The 24,013-nt window shown below is 46.2% G+C and overlaps 11 non-coding genes across 11 annotated transcripts; all 11 read left to right on the top strand.

Moving 5' to 3' along the window:
- The first annotated feature begins 214 nt into the window (after positions 1-214).
- On the top strand, positions 215-406 carry LOC130306932 (U2 spliceosomal RNA). The gene has a single exon (XR_008856209.1). It is a non-coding gene; the product is annotated as a U2 spliceosomal RNA (small nuclear RNA).
- A 2,078-nt stretch (positions 407-2,484) lies between these two features.
- On the top strand, positions 2,485-2,675 carry LOC130306931 (U2 spliceosomal RNA). The gene has a single exon (XR_008856208.1). It is a non-coding gene; the product is annotated as a U2 spliceosomal RNA (small nuclear RNA).
- Positions 2,676-4,768: 2,093 nt separating this feature from the next.
- Positions 4,769-4,959, top strand: LOC130306930 (U2 spliceosomal RNA). The gene has a single exon (XR_008856207.1). It is a non-coding gene; the product is annotated as a U2 spliceosomal RNA (small nuclear RNA).
- A 2,080-nt stretch (positions 4,960-7,039) lies between these two features.
- Positions 7,040-7,230, top strand: LOC130306928 (U2 spliceosomal RNA). Its single transcript, XR_008856206.1, has one exon. It is a non-coding gene; the product is annotated as a U2 spliceosomal RNA (small nuclear RNA).
- Positions 7,231-9,313: 2,083 nt separating this feature from the next.
- LOC130306927 (U2 spliceosomal RNA) lies at positions 9,314-9,504 on the top strand. The gene has a single exon (XR_008856205.1). It is a non-coding gene; the product is annotated as a U2 spliceosomal RNA (small nuclear RNA).
- Positions 9,505-11,594: 2,090 nt separating this feature from the next.
- Positions 11,595-11,785, top strand: LOC130306925 (U2 spliceosomal RNA). The gene has a single exon (XR_008856203.1). It is a non-coding gene; the product is annotated as a U2 spliceosomal RNA (small nuclear RNA).
- A 2,087-nt stretch (positions 11,786-13,872) lies between these two features.
- On the top strand, positions 13,873-14,063 carry LOC130306903 (U2 spliceosomal RNA). The gene has a single exon (XR_008856182.1). It is a non-coding gene; the product is annotated as a U2 spliceosomal RNA (small nuclear RNA).
- A 2,097-nt stretch (positions 14,064-16,160) lies between these two features.
- Positions 16,161-16,351, top strand: LOC130306924 (U2 spliceosomal RNA). Its single transcript, XR_008856202.1, has one exon. It is a non-coding gene; the product is annotated as a U2 spliceosomal RNA (small nuclear RNA).
- Positions 16,352-18,431: 2,080 nt separating this feature from the next.
- On the top strand, positions 18,432-18,622 carry LOC130306923 (U2 spliceosomal RNA). The gene has a single exon (XR_008856201.1). It is a non-coding gene; the product is annotated as a U2 spliceosomal RNA (small nuclear RNA).
- A 2,099-nt stretch (positions 18,623-20,721) lies between these two features.
- On the top strand, positions 20,722-20,912 carry LOC130306922 (U2 spliceosomal RNA). Its single transcript, XR_008856200.1, has one exon. It is a non-coding gene; the product is annotated as a U2 spliceosomal RNA (small nuclear RNA).
- A 2,076-nt stretch (positions 20,913-22,988) lies between these two features.
- Positions 22,989-23,179, top strand: LOC130306921 (U2 spliceosomal RNA). The gene has a single exon (XR_008856199.1). It is a non-coding gene; the product is annotated as a U2 spliceosomal RNA (small nuclear RNA).
- Positions 23,180-24,013: the final 834 nt, after the last annotated feature.

Raw genomic sequence — 24,013 nt, 5'->3', positions numbered from 1 at the left:
TATGGATTGCATTTAAAGGCCCCGTGGGAGTGCAATGGGCCCCTGTCTTGCTGCTTAGCAATAATGGTATGGGTTTAGGTTCTGCTGTGTGTACTGGTGGTTGACTGCCCCCCAGCCCAGAGTGTGCATGGAAAATTGTCTGGCAGCCTCCCTGACAGCAAGCAGTGATAGTGCCCATGAAGGGGACCTTGTTGGGCCCGCCCCTTTCACGGTTATCGCTTCTCGGCCTTTTGGCTAAGATCAAGTGTAGTATCTGTTCTTATCAGTTTAATATCTGATACGTCCCCTATCTGGGGACCATATATTAAATGGATTTTTGAGAACGGGGGGCCGATTTCGAAGCTTGCTTCCGTCGCCCTATGCATTGACCCGATATGGCAGTATCTTCGGGTACAGTGCACCACCCCCTTACAGGGTTAAAAAGAAAGATTCCTACTTTCATTGCTACCTGCTTGCTGGCTAGCCAGCTAGCCAGCCCTGTGGGCCTTGCTGCTGCAGCCAAAAAACAAAAGGTGGTGCTGCTGCTGCTGCTTCTGCTGCTTCTGCTTGTGTCTGGCCGCTGTTGGAGCGTCCAGGCACAGGACTTCTGCTGCTGCTGACTAAATGGCCTCCTTAATTGGATCATTTGAGTAGCCAGCACACCTGTGCAGGTAGGGCATGACATGATAGGCAGCTGCCTTGATAGCGGGTGGGTGCTGAATGTTCCTAATTGACAAAATAAGATTAATGCTTATGAAGAAATATAAAATCTCATCCCTTCCCCAATATCGCGCCACACCCCTACCCCTTAATTCCCTGGTTGAACTTGATGGACATATGTCTTTTTTCGACCGTACTAACTATGTAACTATGTAACATAACATGGGGGGGGGTCTCCTGGCTGTTCACACAGGTGTGTCATTGCTGTACATTGACCATGCATTGCTTCTGTGGTATTGCAAAGGCAAAGACAAATGCTTCCAGCCATCCATTGCACTAATGGATTGGTCATCAGCTGGCTGTCTATGTCCCGCATCAATATAGACCAAAGTACAGAGGGTTAGGCTATGCTATTGTGCACCTACCTGATGCATCAGAAGGTGCGAGGCCCTTGCTAAATTCTGTGCACAGACTTTGAGATCTATACTTTAGACTGTATCTAAACCTGCTCCAACATGGACTGACATTCTGGCCTACTTTCAGCCGATGCGACTTGTCTGTCGCTGAACAGTCGCTTTTTATGTATTCAGCACCTATGTATAATGTTGTAAAAATGCTCTAGAAGCTAAAGTCGCAGAAATGTCACACATATTTGGCCTGCAACTTTCTGTGCGACAAATTCAGACAGGAAAAATCAGTATAAATCCTTAGAAAATTATCCCCCAGTGTCTCCATCTGCTGGCGGTATTGAATAAGCATTGCTGCACTGATGGGGTATGCATTAGACGAAAAAAAAGAAGAAAAAGAAGAATAATACGCCCAGAAAAGAGGCGAAAAGGAGAAAAACGTAAAAAAACGTGAAAAAAAAGTAAGAGGAAGAGAAGGGAAAAAAAGGTGGAAATGGGTTTAAAAGTGATTTCGGCGGAGAAATATATATATATATATATATATATATATATATATATATATATACGCGCACACACACACATATATATAAACGTATTCTCCGTTGAGATATTGCAGCCGCTGCTGTGTCCAGGCCCAGGAGCCTTAGCACTGTGCTGTGATGTCACTCAATACCACTGACATCACTAGGTGTAAACAACATCTCTCCTTTGCTGTGTATGTGACTATGGAGCTGTTTGGTGATGTCGTCTATTATGGCCTTCATAGAAGCAACAGGAGATTGTTGCATCCATCTAGAACCCTCAGAACTACAGTGCTATGATGTCACTCACTTCCACAGGCCTTGCAGAGTGTAAACAACAACAACCCAGCTTTGTTGTGTATGTAACCATAGGGATTTGTGATGTCACCTAGAACCTTCACAGCAGCGACAGCTTTATGAGGAGCATCAGCACTGCTCTGCCTGAGCAGAACCATCACCGCCATAGGTTGTCAAATAACCCGGATTTAACCCACACAGGTAAGTCCAATGGGGTGCAGGCATGTCCTCTATGCTTACAGCTTCCCGTGGGTGTTGGTTTGATACCGTTTGGGGACAGCCAAGGAGGCATCTGCAGGCAACAAAGGTAGGTGTGTGCTTGTGTGTGTGTTTCCTATGCAGATCCTAAGCCCAGTGTCACATGCAAGTAGGAGGAGTAAGAAGGGTTCCTGGCAAATCCGGGTTATGGATTGCATTTAAAAAGGCCCCGTGGGAGTGCAATGGGCCCCTGTCTTGCTGCTTAGCAATAATGGTATGGGTTTAGGTTCTGCTGTGTGTACTGGTGGTTGACTGCCCCCCAGCCCAGAGTGTGCATGGAAAATTGTCTGGCAGCCTCCCTGACAGCAAGCAGTGATAGTGCCCATGAAGGGGACCTTGTTGGGCCCGCCCCTTTCACGGTTATCGCTTCTCGGCCTTTTGGCTAAGATCAAGTGTAGTATCTGTTCTTATCAGTTTAATATCTGATACGTCCCCTATCTGGGGACCATATATTAAATGGATTTTTGAGAACGGGGGCCGATTTCGAAGCTTGCTTCCGTCGCCCTATGCATTGACCCGATATGGCAGTATCTTCGGGTACAGTGCACCACCCCCTTACAGGGTTAAAAAGAAAGATTCCTACTTTCATTGCTACCTGCTTGCTGGCTAGCCAGCTAGCCAGCCCTGTGGGCCTTGCTGCTGCAGCCAAAAAACAAAAGGTGGTGCTGCTGCTGCTGCTTCTGCTGCTTCTGCTTGTGTCTGGCCGCTGTTGGAGCGTCCAGGCACAGGACTTCTGCTGCTGCTGACTAAATGGCCTCCTTAATTGGATCATTTGAGTAGCCAGCACACCTGTGCAGGTAGGGCATGACATGATAGGCAGCTGCCTTGATAGCGGGTGGGTGCTGAATGTTCCTAATTGACAAAATAAGATTAATGCTTATGAAGAAATATAAAATCTCATCCCTTCCCCAATATCGCGCCACACCCCTACCCCTTAATTCCCTGGTTGAACTTGATGGACATATGTCTTTTTTCGACCGTACTAACTATGTAACTATGTAACATAACATGGGGGGGGGGGGGGGGGGGGTCTCCTGGCTGTTCACACAGGTGTGTCATTGCTGTACATTGACCATGCATTGCTTCTGTGGTATTGCAAAGGCAAAGACAAATGCTTCCAGCCATCCATTGCACTAATGGATTGGTCATCAGCTGGCTGTCTATGTCCCGCATCAATATAGACCAAAGTACAGAGGGTTAGGCTATGCTATTGTGCACCTACCTGATGCATCAGAAGGTGCGAGGCCCTTGCTAAATTCTGTGCACAGACTTTGAGATCTATACTTTAGACTGTATCTAAACCTGCTCCAACATGGACTGACATTCTGGCCTACTTTCAGCCGATGCGACTTGTCTGTCGCTGAACAGTCGCTTTTTATGTATTCAGCACCTATGTATAATGTTGTAAAAATGCTCTAGAAGCTAAAGTCGCAGAAATGTCACACATATTTGGCCTGCAACTTTCTGTGCGACAAATTCAGACAGGAAAAATCAGTATAAATCCTTAGAAAATTATCCCCCAGTGTCTCCATCTGCTGGCGGTATTGAATAAGCATTGCTGCACTGATGGGGTATGCATTAGACGAAAAAAAAGAAGAAAAAGAAGAATAATACGCCCAGAAAAGAGGCGAAAAGGAGAAAAACGTAAAAAAACGTGAAAAAAAAGTAAGAGGAAGAGAAGGGAAAAAAAGGTGGAAATGGGTTTAAAAGTGATTTCGGCGGAGAAATATATATATATATATATATATATATATATATATATATATATATATACGCGCACACACACACATATATATAAACGTATTCTCCGTTGAGATATTGCAGCCGCTGCTGTGTCCAGGCCCAGGAGCCTTAGCACTGTGCTGTGATGTCACTCAATACCACTGACATCACTAGGTGTAAACAACATCTCTCCTTTGCTGTGTATGTGACTATGGAGCTGTTTGGTGATGTCGTCTATTATGGCCTTCATAGAAGCAACAGGAGATTGTTGCATCCATCTAGAACCCTCAGAACTACAGTGCTATGATGTCACTCACTTCCACAGGCCTTGCAGAGTGTAAACAACAACAACCCAGCTTTGTTGTGTATGTAACCATAGGGATTTGTGATGTCACCTAGAACCTTCACAGCAGCGACAGCTTTATGAGGAGCATCAGCACTGCTCTGCCTGAGCAGAACCATCACCGCCATAGGTTGTCAAATAACCCGGATTTAACCCACACAGGTAAGTCCAATGGGGTTCAGGCATGTCCTCTATGCTTACAGCTTCCCGTGGGTGTTGGTTTGATACCGTTTGGGGACAGCCAAGGAGGCATCTGCAGGCAACAAAGGTAGGTGTGTGCTTGTGTGTGTGTTTCCTATGCAGATCCTAAGCCCAGTGTCACATGCAAGTAGGAGGAGTAAGAAGGGTTCCTGGCAAATCCGGGTTATGGATTGCATTTAAAAAGGCCCCGTGGGAGTGCAATGGGCCCCTGTCTTGCTGCTTAGCAATAATGGTATGGGTTTAGGTTCTGCTGTGTGTACTGGTGGTTGACTGCCCCCCAGCCCAGAGTGTGCATGGAAAATTGTCTGGCAGCCTCCCTGACAGCAAGCAGTGATAGTGCCCATGAAGGGGACCTTGTTGGGCCCGCCCCTTTCACGGTTATCGCTTCTCGGCCTTTTGGCTAAGATCAAGTGTAGTATCTGTTCTTATCAGTTTAATATCTGATACGTCCCCTATCTGGGGACCATATATTAAATGGATTTTTGAGAACGGGGGCCGATTTCGAAGCTTGCTTCCGTCGCCCTATGCATTGACCCGATATGGCAGTATCTTCGGGTACAGTGCACCACCCCCTTACAGGGTTAAAAAGAAAGATTCCTACTTTCATTGCTACCTGCTTGCTGGCTAGCCAGCTAGCCAGCCCTGTGGGCCTTGCTGCTGCAGCCAAAAAACAAAAGGTGGTGCTGCTGCTGCTGCTTCTGCTGCTTCTGCTTGTGTCTGGCCGCTGTTGGAGCGTCCAGGCACAGGACTTCTGCTGCTGCTGACTAAATGGCCTCCTTAATTGGATCATTTGAGTAGCCAGCACACCTGTGCAGGTAGGGCATGACATGATAGGCAGCTGCCTTGATAGCGGGTGGGTGCTGAATGTTCCTAATTGACAAAATAAGATTAATGCTTATGAAGAAATATAAAATCTCATCCCTTCCCCAATATCGCGCCACACCCCTACCCCTTAATTCCCTGGTTGAACTTGATGGACATATGTCTTTTTTCGACCGTACTAACTATGTAACTATGTAACATAACATGGGGGGGGGGTCTCCTGGCTGTTCACACAGGTGTGTCATTGCTGTACATTGACCATGCATTGCTTCTGTGGTATTGCAAAGGCAAAGACAAATGCTTCCAGCCATCCATTGCACTAATGGATTGGTCATCAGCTGGCTGTCTATGTCCCGCATCAATATAGACCAAAGTACAGAGGGTTAGGCTATGCTATTGTGCACCTACCTGATGCATCAGAAGGTGCGAGGCCCTTGCTAAATTCTGTGCACAGACTTTGAGATCTATACTTTAGACTGTATCTAAACCTGCTCCAACATGGACTGACATTCTGGCCTACTTTCAGCCGATGCGACTTGTCTGTCGCTGAACAGTCGCTTTTTATGTATTCAGCACCTATGTATAATGTTGTAAAAATGCTCTAGAAGCTAAAGTCGCAGAAATGTCACACATATTTGGCCTGCAACTTTCTGTGCGACAAATTCAGACAGGAAAAATCAGTATAAATCCTTAGAAAATTATCCCCCAGTGTCTCCATCTGCTGGCGGTATTGAATAAGCATTGCTGCACTGATGGGGTATGCATTAGACGAAAAAAAAGAAGAAAAAGAAGAATAATACGCCCAGAAAAGAGGCGAAAAGGAGAAAAACGTAAAAAAACGTGAAAAAAAAGTAAGAGGAAGAGAAGGGAAAAAAAGGTGGAAATGGGTTTAAAAGTGATTTCGGCGGAGAAATATATATATATATATATATATATATATATATATATATATATATACGCGCACACACACACATATATATAAACGTATTCTCCGTTGAGATATTGCAGCCGCTGCTGTGTCCAGGCCCAGGAGCCTTAGCACTGTGCTGTGATGTCACTCAATACCACTGACATCACTAGTGTAAACAACATCTCTCCTTTGCTGTGTATGTGACTATGGAGCTGTTTGGTGATGTCGTCTATTACGGCCTTCATAGAAGCAACAGGAGATTGTTGCATCCATCTAGAACCCTCAGAACTACAGTGCTATGATGTCACTCACTTCCACAGGCCTTGCAGAGTGTAAACAACAACAACCCAGCTTTGTTGTGTATGTAACCATAGGGATTTGTGATGTCACCTAGAACCTTCACAGCAGCGACAGCTTTATGAGGAGCATCAGCACTGCTCTGCCTGAGCAGAACCATCACCGCCATAGGTTGTCAAATAACCCGGATTTAACCCACACAGGTAAGTCCAATGGGGTTCAGGCATGTCCTCTATGCTTACAGCTTCCCGTGGGTGTTGGTTTGATACCGTTTGGGGACAGCCAAGGAGGCATCTGCAGGCAACAAAGGTAGGTGTGTGCTTGTGTGTGTGTTTCCTATGCAGATCCTAAGCCCAGTGTCACATGCAAGTAGGAGGAGTAAGAAGGGTTCCTGGCAAATCCGGGTTATGGATTGCATTTAAAAAGGCCCCGTGGGAGTGCAATGGGCCCCTGTCTTGCTGCTTAGCAATAATGGTATGGGTTTAGGTTCTGCTGTGTGTACTGGTGGTTGACTGCCCCCCAGCCCAGAGTGTGCATGGAAAATTGTCTGGCAGCCTCCCTGACAGCAAGCAGTGATAGTGCCCATGAAGGGGACCTTGTTGGGCCCGCCCCTTTCACGGTTATCGCTTCTCGGCCTTTTGGCTAAGATCAAGTGTAGTATCTGTTCTTATCAGTTTAATATCTGATACGTCCCCTATCTGGGGACCATATATTAAATGGATTTTTGAGAACGGGGGCCGATTTCGAAGCTTGCTTCCGTCGCCCTATGCATTGACCCGATATGGCAGTATCTTCGGGTACAGTGCACCACCCCCTTACAGGGTTAAAAAGAAAGATTCCTACTTTCATTGCTACCTGCTTGCTGGCTAGCCAGCTAGCCAGCCCTGTGGGCCTTGCTGCTGCAGCCAAAAAACAAAAGGTGGTGCTGCTGCTGCTGCTTCTGCTGCTTCTGCTTGTGTCTGGCCGCTGTTGGAGCGTCCAGGCACAGGACTTCTGCTGCTGCTGACTAAATGGCCTCCTTAATTGGATCATTTGAGTAGCCAGCACACCTGTGCAGGTAGGGCATGACATGATAGGCAGCTGCCTTGATAGCGGGTGGGTGCTGAATGTTCCTAATTGACAAAATAAGATTAATGCTTATGAAGAAATATAAAATCTCATCCCTTCCCCAATATCGCGCCACACCCCTACCCCTTAATTCCCTGGTTGAACTTGATGGACATATGTCTTTTTTCGACCGTACTAACTATGTAACTATGTAACATAACATGGGGGGGGGGGGGGTCTCCTGGCTGTTCACACAGGTGTGTCATTGCTGTACATTGACCATGCATTGCTTCTGTGGTATTGCAAAGGCAAAGACAAATGCTTCCAGCCATCCATTGCACTAATGGATTGGTCATCAGCTGGCTGTCTATGTCCCGCATCAATATAGACCAAAGTACAGAGGGTTAGGCTATGCTATTGTGCACCTACCTGATGCATCAGAAGGTGCGAGGCCCTTGCTAAATTCTGTGCACAGACTTTGAGATCTATACTTTAGACTGTATCTAAACCTGCTCCAACATGGACTGACATTCTGGCCTACTTTCAGCCGATGCGACTTGTCTGTCGCTGAACAGTCGCTTTTTATGTATTCAGCACCTATGTATAATGTTGTAAAAATGCTCTAGAAGCTAAAGTCGCAGAAATGTCACACATATTTGGCCTGCAACTTTCTGTGCGACAAATTCAGACAGGAAAAATCAGTATAAATCCTTAGAAAATTATCCCCCAGTGTCTCCATCTGCTGGCGGTATTGAATAAGCATTGCTGCACTGATGGGGTATGCATTAGACGAAAAAAAAGAAGAAAAAGAAGAATAATACGCCCAGAAAAGAGGCGAAAAGGAGAAAAACGTAAAAAAACGTGAAAAAAAAGTAAGAGGAAGAGAAGGGAAAAAAAGGTGGAAATGGGTTTAAAAGTGATTTCGGCGGAGAAATATATATATATATATATATATATATATATATATATATATATACGCGCACACACACACATATATATAAACGTATTCTCCGTTGAGATATTGCAGCCGCTGCTGTGTCCAGGCCCAGGAGCCTTAGCACTGTGCTGTGATGTCACTCAATACCACTGACATCACTAGGTGTAAACAACATCTCTCCTTTGCTGTGTATGTGACTATGGAGCTGTTTGGTGATGTCGTCTATTATGGCCTTCATAGAAGCAACAGGAGATTGTTGCATCCATCTAGAACCCTCAGAACTACAGTGCTATGATGTCACTCACTTCCACAGGCCTTGCAGAGTGTAAACAACAACAACCCAGCTTTGTTGTGTATGTAACCATAGGGATTTGTGATGTCACCTAGAACCTTCACAGCAGCGACAGCTTTATGAGGAGCATCAGCACTGCTCTGCCTGAGCAGAACCATCACCGCCATAGGTTGTCAAATAACCCGGATTTAACCCACACAGGTAAGTCCAATGGGGTGCAGGCATGTCCTCTATGCTTACAGCTTCCCGTGGGTGTTGGTTTGATACCGTTTGGGGACAGCCAAGGAGGCATCTGCAGGCAACAAAGGTAGGTGTGTGCTTGTGTGTGTGTTTCCTATGCAGATCCTAAGCCCAGTGTCACATGCAAGTAGGAGGAGTAAGAAGGGTTCCTGGCAAATCCGGGTTATGGATTGCATTTAAAAAGGCCCCGTGGGAGTGCAATGGGCCCCTGTCTTGCTGCTTAGCAATAATGGTATGGGTTTAGGTTCTGCTGTGTGTACTGGTGGTTGACTGCCCCCCAGCCCAGAGTGTGCATGGAAAATTGTCTGGCAGCCTCCCTGACAGCAAGCAGTGATAGTGCCCATGAAGGGGACCTTGTTGGGCCCGCCCCTTTCACGGTTATCGCTTCTCGGCCTTTTGGCTAAGATCAAGTGTAGTATCTGTTCTTATCAGTTTAATATCTGATACGTCCCCTATCTGGGGACCATATATTAAATGGATTTTTGAGAACGGGGGCCGATTTCGAAGCTTGCTTCCGTCGCCCTATGCATTGACCCGATATGGCAGTATCTTCGGGTACAGTGCACCACCCCCTTACAGGGTTAAAAAGAAAGATTCCTACTTTCATTGCTACCTGCTTGCTGGCTAGCCAGCTAGCCAGCCCTGTGGGCCTTGCTGCTGCAGCCAAAAAACAAAAGGTGGTGCTGCTGCTGCTGCTTCTGCTGCTTCTGCTTGTGTCTGGCCGCTGTTGGAGCGTCCAGGCACAGGACTTCTGCTGCTGCTGACTAAATGGCCTCCTTAATTGGATCATTTGAGTAGCCAGCACACCTGTGCAGGTAGGGCATGACATGATAGGCAGCTGCCTTGATAGCGGGTGGGTGCTGAATGTTCCTAATTGACAAAATAAGATTAATGCTTATGAAGAAATATAAAATCTCATCCCTTCCCCAATATCGCGCCACACCCCTACCCCTTAATTCCCTGGTTGAACTTGATGGACATATGTCTTTTTTCGACCGTACTAACTATGTAACTATGTAACATAACATGGGGGGGGGGGGGGGGGGGGGTCTCCTGGCTGTTCACACAGGTGTGTCATTGCTGTACATTGACCATGCATTGCTTCTGTGGTATTGCAAAGGCAAAGACAAATGCTTCCAGCCATCCATTGCACTAATGGATTGGTCATCAGCTGGCTGTCTATGTCCCGCATCAATATAGACCAAAGTACAGAGGGTTAGGCTATGCTATTGTGCACCTACCTGATGCATCAGAAGGTGCGAGGCCCTTGCTAAATTCTGTGCACAGACTTTGAGATCTATACTTTAGACTGTATCTAAACCTGCTCCAACATGGACTGACATTCTGGCCTACTTTCAGCCGATGCGACTTGTCTGTCGCTGAACAGTCGCTTTTTATGTATTCAGCACCTATGTATAATGTTGTAAAAATGCTCTAGAAGCTAAAGTCGCAGAAATGTCACACATATTTGGCCTGCAACTTTCTGTGCGACAAATTCAGACAGGAAAAATCAGTATAAATCCTTAGAAAATTATCCCCCAGTGTCTCCATCTGCTGGCGGTATTGAATAAGCATTGCTGCACTGATGGGGTATGCATTAGACGAAAAAAAAGAAGAAAAAGAAGAATAATACGCCCAGAAAAGAGGCGAAAAGGAGAAAAACGTAAAAAAACGTGAAAAAAAAGTAAGAGGAAGAGAAGGGAAAAAAAGGTGGAAATGGGTTTAAAAGTGATTTCGGCGGAGAAATATATATATATATATATATATATATATATATATATATATATACGCGCACACACACACATATATATAAACGTATTCTCCGTTGAGATATTGCAGCCGCTGCTGTGTCCAGGCCCAGGAGCCTTAGCACTGTGCTGTGATGTCACTCAATACCACTGACATCACTAGGTGTAAACAACATCTCTCCTTTGCTGTGTATGTGACTATGGAGCTGTTTGGTGATGTCGTCTATTATGGCCTTCATAGAAGCAACAGGAGATTGTTGCATCCATCTAGAACCCTCAGAACTACAGTGCTATGATGTCACTCACTTCCACAGGCCTTGCAGAGTGTAAACAACAACAACCCAGCTTTGTTGTGTATGTAACCATAGGGATTTGTGATGTCACCTAGAACCTTCACAGCAGCGACAGCTTTATGAGGAGCATCAGCACTGCTCTGCCTGAGCAGAACCATCACCGCCATAGGTTGTCAAATAACCCGGATTTAACCCACACAGGTAAGTCCAATGGGGTGCAGGCATGTCCTCTATGCTTTCAGCTTCCCGTGGGTGTTGGTTTGATACCGTTTGGGGACAGCCAAGGAGGCATCTGCAGGCAACAAAGGTAGGTGTGTGCTTGTGTGTGTGTTTCCTATGCAGATCCTAAGCCCAGTGTCACATGCAAGTAGGAGGAGTAAGAAGGGTTCCTGGCAAATCCGGGTTATGGATTGCATTTAAAAAGGCCCCGTGGGAGTGCAATGGGCCCCTGTCTTGCTGCTTAGCAATAATGGTATGGGTTTAGGTTCTGCTGTGTGTACTGGTGGTTGACTGCCCCCCAGCCCAGAGTGTGCATGGAAAATTGTCTGGCAGCCTCCCTGACAGCAAGCAGTGATAGTGCCCATGAAGGGGACCTTGTTGGGCCCGCCCCTTTCACGGTTATCGCTTCTCGGCCTTTTGGCTAAGATCAAGTGTAGTATCTGTTCTTATCAGTTTAATATCTGATACGTCCCCTATCTGGGGACCATATATTAAATGGATTTTTGAGAACGGGGGCCGATTTCGAAGCTTGCTTCCGTCGCCCTATGCATTGACCCGATATGGCAGTATCTTCGGGTACAGTGCACCACCCCCTTACAGGGTTAAAAAGAAAGATTCCTACTTTCATTGCTACCTGCTTGCTGGCTAGCCAGCTAGCCAGCCCTGTGGGCCTTGCTGCTGCAGCCAAAAAACAAAAGGTGGTGCTGCTGCTGCTGCTTCTGCTGCTTCTGCTTGTGTCTGGCCGCTGTTGGAGCGTCCAGGCACAGGACTTCTGCTGCTGCTGACTAAATGGCCTCCTTAATTGGATCATTTGAGTAGCCAGCACACCTGTGCAGGTAGGGCATGACATGATAGGCAGCTGCCTTGATAGCGGGTGGGTGCTGAATGTTCCTAATTGACAAAATAAGATTAATGCTTATGAAGAAATATAAAATCTCATCCCTTCCCCAATATCGCGCCACACCCCTACCCCTTAATTCCCTGGTTGAACTTGATGGACATATGTCTTTTTTCGACCGTACTAACTATGTAACTATGTAACATAACATGGGGGGGGGGGGGGGGTCTCCTGGCTGTTCACACAGGTGTGTCATTGCTGTACATTGACCATGCATTGCTTCTGTGGTATTGCAAAGGCAAAGACAAATGCTTCCAGCCATCCATTGCACTAATGGATTGGTCATCAGCTGGCTGTCTATGTCCCGCATCAATATAGACCAAAGTACAGAGGGTTAGGCTATGCTATTGTGCACCTACCTGATGCATCAGAAGGTGCGAGGCCCTTGCTAAATTCTGTGCACAGACTTTGAGATCTATACTTTAGACTGTATCTAAACCTGCTCCAACATGGACTGACATTCTGGCCTACTTTCAGCCGATGCGACTTGTCTGTCGCTGAACAGTCGCTTTTTATGTATTCAGCACCTATGTATAATGTTGTAAAAATGCTCTAGAAGCTAAAGTCGCAGAAATGTCACACATATTTGGCCTGCAACTTTCTGTGCGACAAATTCAGACAGGAAAAATCAGTATAAATCCTTAGAAAATTATCCCCCAGTGTCTCCATCTGCTGGCGGTATTGAATAAGCATTGCTGCACTGATGGGGTATGCATTAGACGAAAAAAAAGAAGAAAAAGAAGAATAATACGCCCAGAAAAGAGGCGAAAAGGAGAAAAACGTAAAAAAACGTGAAAAAAAAGTAAGAGGAAGAGAAGGGAAAAAAAGGTGGAAATGGGTTTAAAAGTGATTTCGGCGGAGAAATATATATATATATATATATATATATATATATATATATATATATACGCGCACACACACACATATATATAAACGTATTCTCCGTTGAGATATTGCAGCCGCTGCTGTGTCCAGGCCCAGGAGCCTTAGCACTGTGCTGTGATGTCACTCAATACCACTGACATCACTAGGTGTAAACAACATCTCTCCTTTGCTGTGTATGTGACTATGGAGCTGTTTGGTGATGTCGTCTATTATGGCCTTCATAGAAGCAACAGGAGATTGTTGCATCCATCTAGAACCCTCAGAACTACAGTGCTATGATGTCACTCACTTCCACAGGCCTTGCAGAGTGTAAACAACAACAACCCAGCTTTGTTGTGTATGTAACCATAGGGATTTGTGATGTCACCTAGAACCTTCACAGCAGCGACAGCTTTATGAGGAGCATCAGCACTGCTCTGCCTGAGCAGAACCATCACCGCCATAGGTTGTCAAATAACCCGGATTTAACCCACACAGGTAAGTCCAATGGGGTGCAGGCATGTCCTCTATGCTTACAGCTTCCCGTGGGTGTTGGTTTGATACCGTTTGGGGACAGCCAAGGAGGCATCTGCAGGCAACAAAGGTAGGTGTGTGCTTGTGTGTGTGTTTCCTATGCAGATCCTAAGCCCAGTGTCACATGCAAGTAGGAGGAGTAAGAAGGGTTCCTGGCAAATCCGGGTTATGGATTGCATTTAAAAAGGCCCCGTGGGAGTGCAATGGGCCCCTGTCTTGCTGCTTAGCAATAATGGTATGGGTTTAGGTTCTGCTGTGTGTACTGGTGGTTGACTGCCCCCCAGCCCAGAGTGTGCATGGAAAATTGTCTGGCAGCCTCCCTGACAGCAAGCAGTGATAGTGCCCATGAAGGGGACCTTGTTGGGCCCGCCCCTTTCACGGTTATCGCTTCTCGGCCTTTTGGCTAAGATCAAGTGTAGTATCTGTTCTTATCAGTTTAATATCTGATACGTCCCCTATTTGGGGACCATATATTAAATGGATTTTTGAGAACGGGGGCCGATTTCGAAGCTTGCTTCCGTCGCCCTATGCATTGACCCGATATGGCAGTATCTTCGGGTACAGTGCACCACCCCCTTACAGGGTTAAAAAGAAAGATTCCTACTTTCATTGCTACCTGCTTGCTGGCTAGCCAGCTAGCCAGCCCTGTGGGCCTTGCTGCTGCAGCCAAAAAACAAAAGGTGGTGCTGCTGCTGCTGCTTCTGCTGCTTCTGCTTGTGTCTGGCCGCTGTTGGAGCGTCCAGGCACAGGACTTCTGCTGCTGCTGACTAAATGGCCTCCTTAATTGGATCATTTGAGTAGCCAGCACACCTGTGCAGGTAGGGCATGACATGATAGGCAGCTGCCTTGATAGCGGGTGGGTGCTGAATGTTCCTAATTGACAAAATAAGATTAATGCTTATGAAGAAATATAAAATCTCATCCCTTCCCCAATATCGCGCCACACCCCTACCCCTTAATTCCCTGGTTGAACTTGATGGACATATGTCTTTTTTCGACCGTACTAACTATGTAACTATGTAACATAACATGGGGGGGGGGGGAGGGGGGGGTCTCCTGGCTGTTCACACAGGTGTGTCATTGCTGTACATTGACCATGCATTGCTTCTGTGGTATTGCAAAGGCAAAGACAAATGCTTCCAGCCATCCATTGCACTAATGGATTGGTCATCAGCTGGCTGTCTATGTCCCGCATCAATATAGACCAAAGTACAGAGGGTTAGGCTATGCTATTGTGCACCTACCTGATGCATCAGAAGGTGCGAGGCCCTTGCTAAATTCTGTGCACAGACTTTGAGATCTATACTTTAGACTGTATCTAAACCTGCTCCAACATGGACTGACATTCTGGCCTACTTTCAGCCGATGCGACTTGTCTGTCGCTGAACAGTCGCTTTTTATGTATTCAGCACCTATGTATAATGTTGTAAAAATGCTCTAGAAGCTAAAGTCGCAGAAATGTCACACATATTTGGCCTGCAACTTTCTGTGCGACAAATTCAGACAGGAAAAATCAGTATAAATCCTTAGAAAATTATCCCCCAGTGTCTCCATCTGCTGGCGGTATTGAATAAGCATTGCTGCACTGATGGGGTATGCATTAGACGAAAAAAAAGAAGAAAAAGAAGAATAATACGCCCAGAAAAGAGGCGAAAAGGAGAAAAACGTAAAAAAAACGTGAAAAAAAAGTAAGAGGAAGAGAAGGGAAAAAAAGGTGGAAATGGGTTTAAAAGTGATTTCGGCGGAGAAATATATATATATATATATATATATATATATATATATATATATATATATACGCGCACACACACACATATATATAAACGTATTCTCCGTTGAGATATTGCAGCCGCTGCTGTGTCCAGGCCCAGGAGCCTTAGCACTGTGCTGTGATGTCACTCAATACCACTGACATCACTAGGTGTAAACAACATCTCTCCTTTGCTGTGTATGTGACTATGGAGCTGTTTGGTGATGTCGTCTATTATGGCCTTCATAGAAGCAACAGGAGATTGTTGCATCCATCTAGAACCCTCAGAACTACAGTGCTATGATGTCACTCACTTCCACAGGCCTTGCAGAGTGTAAACAACAACAACCCAGCTTTGTTGTGTATGTAACCATAGGGATTTGTGATGTCACCTAGAACCTTCACAGCAGCGACAGCTTTATGAGGAGCATCAGCACTGCTCTGCCTGAGCAGAACCATCACCGCCATAGGTTGTCAAATAACCCGGATTTAACCCACACAGGTAAGTCCAATGGGGTGCAGGCATGTCCTCTATGCTTACAGCTTCCCGTGGGTGTTGGTTTGATACCGTTTGGGGACAGCCAAGGAGGCATCTGCAGGCAACAAAGGTAGGTGTGTGCTTGTGTGTGTGTTTCCTATGCAGATCCTAAGCCCAGTGTCACATGCAAGTAGGAGGAGTAAGAAGGGTTCCTGGCAAATCCGGGTTATGGATTGCATTTAAAAAGGCCCCGTGGGAGTGCAATGGGCCCCTGTCTTGCTGCTTAGCAATAATGGTATGGGTTTAGGTTCTGCTGTGTGTACTGGTGGTTGACTGCCCCCCAGCCCAGAGTGTGCATGGAAAATTGTCTGGCAGCCTCCCTGACAGCAAGCAGTGATAGTGCCCATGAAGGGGACCTTGTTGGGCCCGCCCCTTTCACGGTTATCGCTTCTCGGCCTTTTGGCTAAGATCAAGTGTAGTATCTGTTCTTATCAGTTTAATATCTGATACGTCCCCTATCTGGGGACCATATATTAAATGGATTTTTGAGAACGGGGGCCGATTTCGAAGCTTGCTTCCGTCGCCCTATGCATTGACCCGATATGGCAGTATCTTCGGGTACAGTGCACCACCCCCTTACAGGGTTAAAAAGAAAGATTCCTACTTTCATTGCTACCTGCTTGCTGGCTAGCCAGCTAGCCAGCCCTGTGGGCCTTGCTGCTGCAGCCAAAAAACAAAAGGTGGTGCTGCTGCTGCTGCTTCTGCTTGTGTCTGGCCGCTGTTGGAGCGTCCAGGCACAGGACTTCTGCTGCTGCTGACTAAATGGCCTCCTTAATTGGATCATTTGAGTAGCCAGCACACCTGTGCAGGTAGGGCATGACATGATAGGCAGCTGCCTTGATAGCGGGTGGGTGCTGAATGTTCCTAATTGACAAAATAAGATTAATGCTTATGAAGAAATATAAAATCTCATCCCTTCCCCAATATCGCGCCACACCCCTACCCCTTAATTCCCTGGTTGAACTTGATGGACATATGTCTTTTTTCGACCGTACTAACTATGTAACTATGTAACATAACATGGGGGGGGGGGGGGTCTCCTGGCTGTTCACACAGGTGTGTCATTGCTGTACATTGACCATGCATTGCTTCTGTGGTATTGCAAAGGCAAAGACAAATGCTTCCAGCCATCCATTGCACTAATGGATTGGTCATCAGCTGGCTGTCTATGTCCCGCATCAATATAGACCAAAGTACAGAGGGTTAGGCTATGCTATTGTGCACCTACCTGATGCATCAGAAGGTGCGAGGCCCTTGCTAAATTCTGTGCACAGACTTTGAGATCTATACTTTAGACTGTATCTAAACCTGCTCCAACATGGACTGACATTCTGGCCTACTTTCAGCCGATGCGACTTGTCTGTCGCTGAACAGTCGCTTTTTATGTATTCAGCACCTATGTATAATGTTGTAAAAATGCTCTAGAAGCTAAAGTCGCAGAAATGTCACACATATTTGGCCTGCAACTTTCTGTGCGACAAATTCAGACAGGAAAAATCAGTATAAATCCTTAGAAAATTATCCCCCAGTGTCTCCATCTGCTGGCGGTATTGAATAAGCATTGCTGCACTGATGGGGTATGCATTAGACGAAAAAAAAGAAGAAAAAGAAGAAGAATACGCCCAGAAAAGAGGCGAAAAGGAGAAAAACGTAAAAAAACGTGAAAAAAAAGTAAGAGGAAGAGAAGGGAAAAAAAGGTGGAAATGGGTTTAAAAGTGATTTCGGCGGAGAAATATATATATATATATATATATATATATATATATATATATATATATATACGCGCACACACACACATATATATAAACGTATTCTCCGTTGAGATATTGCAGCCGCTGCTGTGTCCAGGCCCAGGAGCCTTAGCACTGTGCTGTGATGTCACTCAATACCACTGACATCACTAGGTGTAAACAACATCTCTCCTTTGCTGTGTATGTGACTATGGAGCTGTTTGGTGATGTCGTCTATTATGGCCTTCATAGAAGCAACAGGAGATTGTTGCATCCATCTAGAACCCTCAGAACTACAGTGCTATGATGTCACTCACTTCCACAGGCCTTGCAGAGTGTAAACAACAACAACCCAGCTTTGTTGTGTATGTAACCATAGGGATTTGTGATGTCACCTAGAACCTTCACAGCAGCGACAGCTTTATGAGGAGCATCAGCACTGCTCTGCCTGAGCAGAACCATCACCGCCATAGGTTGTCAAATAACCCGGATTTAACCCACACAGGTAAGTCCAATGGGGTGCAGGCATGTCCTCTATGCTTACAGCTTCCCGTGGGTGTTGGTTTGATACCGTTTGGGGACAGCCAAGGAGGCATCTGCAGGCAACAAAGGTAGGTGTGTGCTTGTGTGTGTGTTTCCTATGCAGATCCTAAGCCCAGTGTCACATGCAAGTAGGAGGAGTAAGAAGGGTTCCTGGCAAATCCGGGTTATGGATTGCATTTAAAAAGGCCCCGTGGGAGTGCAATGGGCCCCTGTCTTGCTGCTTAGCAATAATGGTATGGGTTTAGGTTCTGCTGTGTGTACTGGTGGTTGACTGCCCCCCAGCCCAGAGTGTGCATGGAAAATTGTCTGGCAGCCTCCCTGACAGCAAGCAGTGATAGTGCCCATGAAGGGGACCTTGTTGGGCCCGCCCCTTTCACGGTTATCGCTTCTCGGCCTTTTGGCTAAGATCAAGTGTAGTATCTGTTCTTATCAGTTTAATATCTGATACGTCCCCTATCTGGGGACCATATATTAAATGGATTTTTGAGAACGGGGGCCGATTTCGAAGCTTGCTTCCGTCGCCCTATGCATTGACCCGATATGGCAGTATCTTCGGGTACAGTGCACCACCCCCTTACAGGGTTAAAAAGAAAGATTCCTACTTTCATTGCTACCTGCTTGCTGGCTAGCCAGCTAGCCAGCCCTGTGGGCCTTGCTGCTGCAGCCAAAAAACAAAAGGTGGTGCTGCTGCTGCTGCTTCTGCTGCTTCTGCTTGTGTCTGGCCGCTGTTGGAGCGTCCAGGCACAGGACTTCTGCTGCTGCTGACTAAATGGCCTCCTTAATTGGATCATTTGAGTAGCCAGCACACCTGTGCAGGTAGGGCATGACATGATAGGCAGCTGCCTTGATAGCGGGTGGGTGCTGAATGTTCCTAATTGACAAAATAAGATTAATGCTTATGAAGAAATATAAAATCTCATCCCTTCCCCAATATCGCGCCACACCCCTACCCCTTAATTCCCTGGTTGAACTTGATGGACATATGTCTTTTTTCGACCGTACTAACTATGTAACTATGTAACATAACATGGGGGGGGGGGGGGGGGGGTCTCCTGGCTGTTCACACAGGTGTGTCATTGCTGTACATTGACCATGCATTGCTTCTGTGGTATTGCAAAGGCAAAGACAAATGCTTCCAGCCATCCATTGCACTAATGGATTGGTCATCAGCTGGCTGTCTATGTCCCGCATCAATATAGACCAAAGTACAGAGGGTTAGGCTTATGCTATTGTGCACCTACCTGATGCATCAGAAGGTGCGAGGCCCTTGCTAAATTCTGTGCACAGACTTTGAGATCTATACTTTAGACTGTATCTAAACCTGCTCCAACATGGACTGACATTCTGGCCTACTTTCAGCCGATGCGACTTGTCTGTCGCTGAACAGTCGCTTTTTATGTATTCAGCACCTATGTATAATGTTGTAAAAATGCTCTAGAAGCTAAAGTCGCAGAAATGTCACACATATTTGGCCTGCAACTTTCTGTGCGACAAATTCAGACAGGAAAAATCAGTATAAATCCTTAGAAAATTATCCCCCAGTGTCTCCATCTGCTGGCGGTATTGAATAAGCATTGCTGCACTGATGGGGTATGCATTAGACGAAAAAAAAGAAGAAAAAGAAGAATAATACGCCCAGAAAAGAGGCGAAAAGGAGAAAAACGTAAAAAAACGTGAAAAAAAAGTAAGAGGAAGAGAAGGGAAAAAAAGGTGGAAATGGGTTTAAAAGTGATTTCGGCGGAGAAATATATATATATATATATATATATATATATATATATATATATATATATATATACGCGCACACACACACATATATATAAACGTATTCTCCGTTGAGATATTGCAGCCGCTGCTGTGTCCAGGCCCAGGAGCCTTAGCACTGTGCTGTGATGTCACTCAATACCACTGACATCACTAGGTGTAAACAACATCTCTCCTTTGCTGTGTATGTGACTATGGAGCTGTTTGGTGATGTCGTCTATTATGGCCTTCATAGAAGCAACAGGAGATTGTTGCATCCATCTAGAACCCTCAGAACTACAGTGCTATGATGTCACTCACTTCCACAGGCCTTGCAGAGTGTAAACAACAACAACCCAGCTTTGTTGTGTATGTAACCATAGGGATTTGTGATGTCACCTAGAACCTTCACAGCAGCGACAGCTTTATGAGGAGCATCAGCACTGCTCTGCCTGAGCAGAACCATCACCGCCATAGGTTGTCAAATAACCCGGATTTAACCCACACAGGTAAGTCCAATGGGGTGCAGGCATGTCCTCTATGCTTACAGCTTCCCGTGGGTGTTGGTTTGATACCGTTTGGGGACAGCCAAGGAGGCATCTGCAGGCAACAAAGGTAGGTGTGTGCTTGTGTGTGTGTTTCCTATGCAGATCCTAAGCCCAGTGTCACATGCAAGTAGGAGGAGTAAGAAGGGTTCCTGGCAAATCCGGGTTATGGATTGCATTTAAAAAGGCCCCGTGGGAGTGCAATGGGCCCCTGTCTTGCTGCTTAGCAATAATGGTATGGGTTTAGGTTCTGCTGTGTGTACTGGTGGTTGACTGCCCCCCAGCCCAGAGTGTGCATGGAAAATTGTCTGGCAGCCTCCCTGACAGCAAGCAGTGATAGTGCCCATGAAGGGGACCTTGTTGGGCCCGCCCCTTTCACGGTTATCGCTTCTCGGCCTTTTGGCTAAGATCAAGTGTAGTATCTGTTCTTATCAGTTTAATATCTGATACGTCCCCTATCTGGGGACCATATATTAAATGGATTTTTGAGAACGGGGGCCGATTTCGAAGCTTGCTTCCGTCGCCCTATGCATTGACCCGATATGGCAGTATCTTCGGGTACAGTGCACCACCCCCTTACAGGGTTAAAAAGAAAGATTCCTACTTTCATTGCTACCTGCTTGCTGGCTAGCCAGCTAGCCAGCCCTGTGGGCCTTGCTGCTGCTGCAGCCAAAAAACAAAAGGTGGTGCTGCTGCTGCTGCTTCTGCTGCTTCTGCTTGTGTCTGGCCGCTGTTGGAGCGTCCAGGCACAGGACTTCTGCTGCTGCTGACTAAATGGCCTCCTTAATTGGATCATTTGAGTAGCCAGCACACCTGTGCAGGTAGGGCATGACATGATAGGCAGCTGCCTTGATAGCGGGTGGGTGCTGAATGTTCCTAATTGACAAAATAAGATTAATGCTTATGAAGAAATATAAAATCTCATCCCTTCCCCAATATCGCGCCACACCCCTACCCCTTAATTCCCTGGTTGAACTTGATGGACATATGTCTTTTTTCGACCGTACTAACTATGTAACTATGTAACATAACATGGGGGGGGGGGGTCTCCTGGCTGTTCACACAGGTGTGTCATTGCTGTACATTGACCATGCATTGCTTCTGTGGTATTGCAAAGGCAAAGACAAATGCTTCCAGCCATCCATTGCACTAATGGATTGGTCATCAGCTGGCTGTCTATGTCCCGCATCAATATAGACCAAAGTACAGAGGGTTAGGCTATGCTATTGTGCACCTACCTGATGCATCAGAAGGTGCGAGGCCCTTGCTAAATTCTGTGCACAGACTTTGAGATCTATACTTTAGACTGTATCTAAACCTGCTCCAACATGGACTGACATTCTGGCCTACTTTCAGCCGATGCGACTTGTCTGTCGCTGAACAGTCGCTTTTTATGTATTCAGCACCTATGTATAATGTTGTAAAAATGCTCTAGAAGCTAAAGTCGCAGAAATGTCACACATATTTGGCCTGCAACTTTCTGTGCGACAAATTCAGACAGGAAAAATCAGTATAAATCCTTAGAAAATTATCCCCCAGTGTCTCCATCTGCTGGCGGTATTGAATAAGCATTGCTGCACTGATGGGGTATGCATTAGACGAAAAAAAAGAAGAAAAAGAAGAATAATACGCCCAGAAAAGAGGCGAAAAGGAGAAAAACGTAAAAAAACGTGAAAAAAAAGTAAGAGGAAGAGAAGGGAAAAAAAGGTGGAAATGGGTTTAAAAGTGATTTCGGCGGAGAAATATATATATATATATATATATATATATATATATACGCGCACACACACACATATATATAAACGTATTCTCCGTTGAGATATTGCAGCCGCTGCTGTGTCCAGGCCCAGGAGCCTTAGCACTGTGCTGTGATGTCACTCAATACCACTGACATCACTAGGTGTAAACAACATCTCTCCTTTGCTGTGTATGTGACTATGGAGCTGTTTGGTGATGTCGTCTATTATGGCCTTCATAGAAGCAACAGGAGATTGTTGCATCCATCTAGAACCCTCAGAACTACAGTGCTATGATGTCACTCACTTCCACAGGCCTTGCAGAGTGTAAACAACAACAACCCAGCTTTGTTGTGTATGTAACCATAGGGATTTGTGATGTCACCTAGAACCTTCACAGCAGCGACAGCTTTATGAGGAGCATCAGCACTGCTCTGCCTGAGCAGAACCATCACCGCCATAGGTTGTCAAATAACCCGGATTTAACCCACACAGGTAAGTCCAATGGGGTGCAGGCATGTCCTCTATGCTTACAGCTTCCCGTGGGTGTTGGTTTGATACCGTTTGGGGACAGCCAAGGAGGCATCTGCAGGCAACAAAGGTAGGTGTGTGCTTGTGTGTGTGTTTCCTATGCAGATCCTAAGCCCAGTGTCACATGCAAGTAGGAGGAGTAAGAAGGGTTCCTGGCAAATCCGGGTTATGGATTGCATTTAAAAAGGCCCCGTGGGAGTGCAATGGGCCCCTGTCTTGCTGCTTAGCAATAATGGTATGGGTTTAGGTTCTGCTGTGTGTACTGGTGGTTGACTGCCCCCCAGCCCAGAGTGTGCATGGAAAATTGTCTGGCAGCCTCCCTGACAGCAAGCAGTGATAGTGCCCATGAAGGGGACCTTGTTGGGCCCGCCCCTTTCACGGTTATCGCTTCTCGGCCTTTTGGCTAAGATCAAGTGTAGTATCTGTTCTTATCAGTTTAATATCTGATACGTCCCCTATCTGGGGACCATATATTAAATGGATTTTTGAGAACGGGGGCCGATTTCGAAGCTTGCTTCCGTCGCCCTATGCATTGACCCGATATGGCAGTATCTTCGGGTACAGTGCACCACCCCCTTACAGGGTTAAAAAGAAAGATTCCTACTTTCATTGCTACCTGCTTGCTGGCTAGCCAGCTAGCCAGCCCTGTGGGCCTTGCTGCTGCAGCCAAAAAACAAAAGGTGGTGCTGCTGCTGCTGCTTCTGCTGCTTCTGCTTGTGTCTGGCCGCTGTTGGAGCGTCCAGGCACAGGACTTCTGCTGCTGCTGACTAAATGGCCTCCTTAATTGGATCATTTGAGTAGCCAGCACACCTGTGCAGGTAGGGCATGACATGATAGGCAGCTGCCTTGATAGCGGGTGGGTGCTGAATGTTCCTAATTGACAAAATAAGATTAATGCTTATGAAGAAATATAAAATCTCATCCCTTCCCCAATATCGCGCCACACCCCTACCCCTTAATTCCCTGGTTGAACTTGATGGACATATGTCTTTTTTCGACCGTACTAACTATGTAACTATGTAACATAACATGGGGGGGGGGGGGGGGTCTCCTGGCTGTTCACACAGGTGTGTCATTGCTGTACATTGACCATGCATTGCTTCTGTGGTATTGCAAAGGCAAAGACAAATGCTTCCAGCCATCCATTGCACTAATGGATTGGTCATCAGCTGGCTGTCTATGTCCCGCATCAATATAGACCAAAGTACAGAGGGTTAGGCTATGCTATTGTGCACCTACCTGATGCATCAGAAGGTGCGAGGCCCTTGCTAAATTCTGTGCACAGACTTTGAGATCTATACTTTAGACTGTATCTAAACCTGCTCCAACATGGACTGACATTCTGGCCTACTTTCAGCCGATGCGACTTGTCTGTCGCTGAACAGTCGCTTTTTATGTATTCAGCACC

The sequence above is a fragment of the Hyla sarda genome, unplaced genomic scaffold (assembly GCF_029499605.1).
Source record: "Hyla sarda isolate aHylSar1 unplaced genomic scaffold, aHylSar1.hap1 scaffold_1411, whole genome shotgun sequence".
NCBI lineage: Eukaryota > Metazoa > Chordata > Amphibia > Anura > Hylidae > Hyla > Hyla sarda.
The sequence above is the reverse complement of the archived record's forward strand: the minus strand, read 5'-3'. Positions and strand labels throughout refer to the sequence as shown.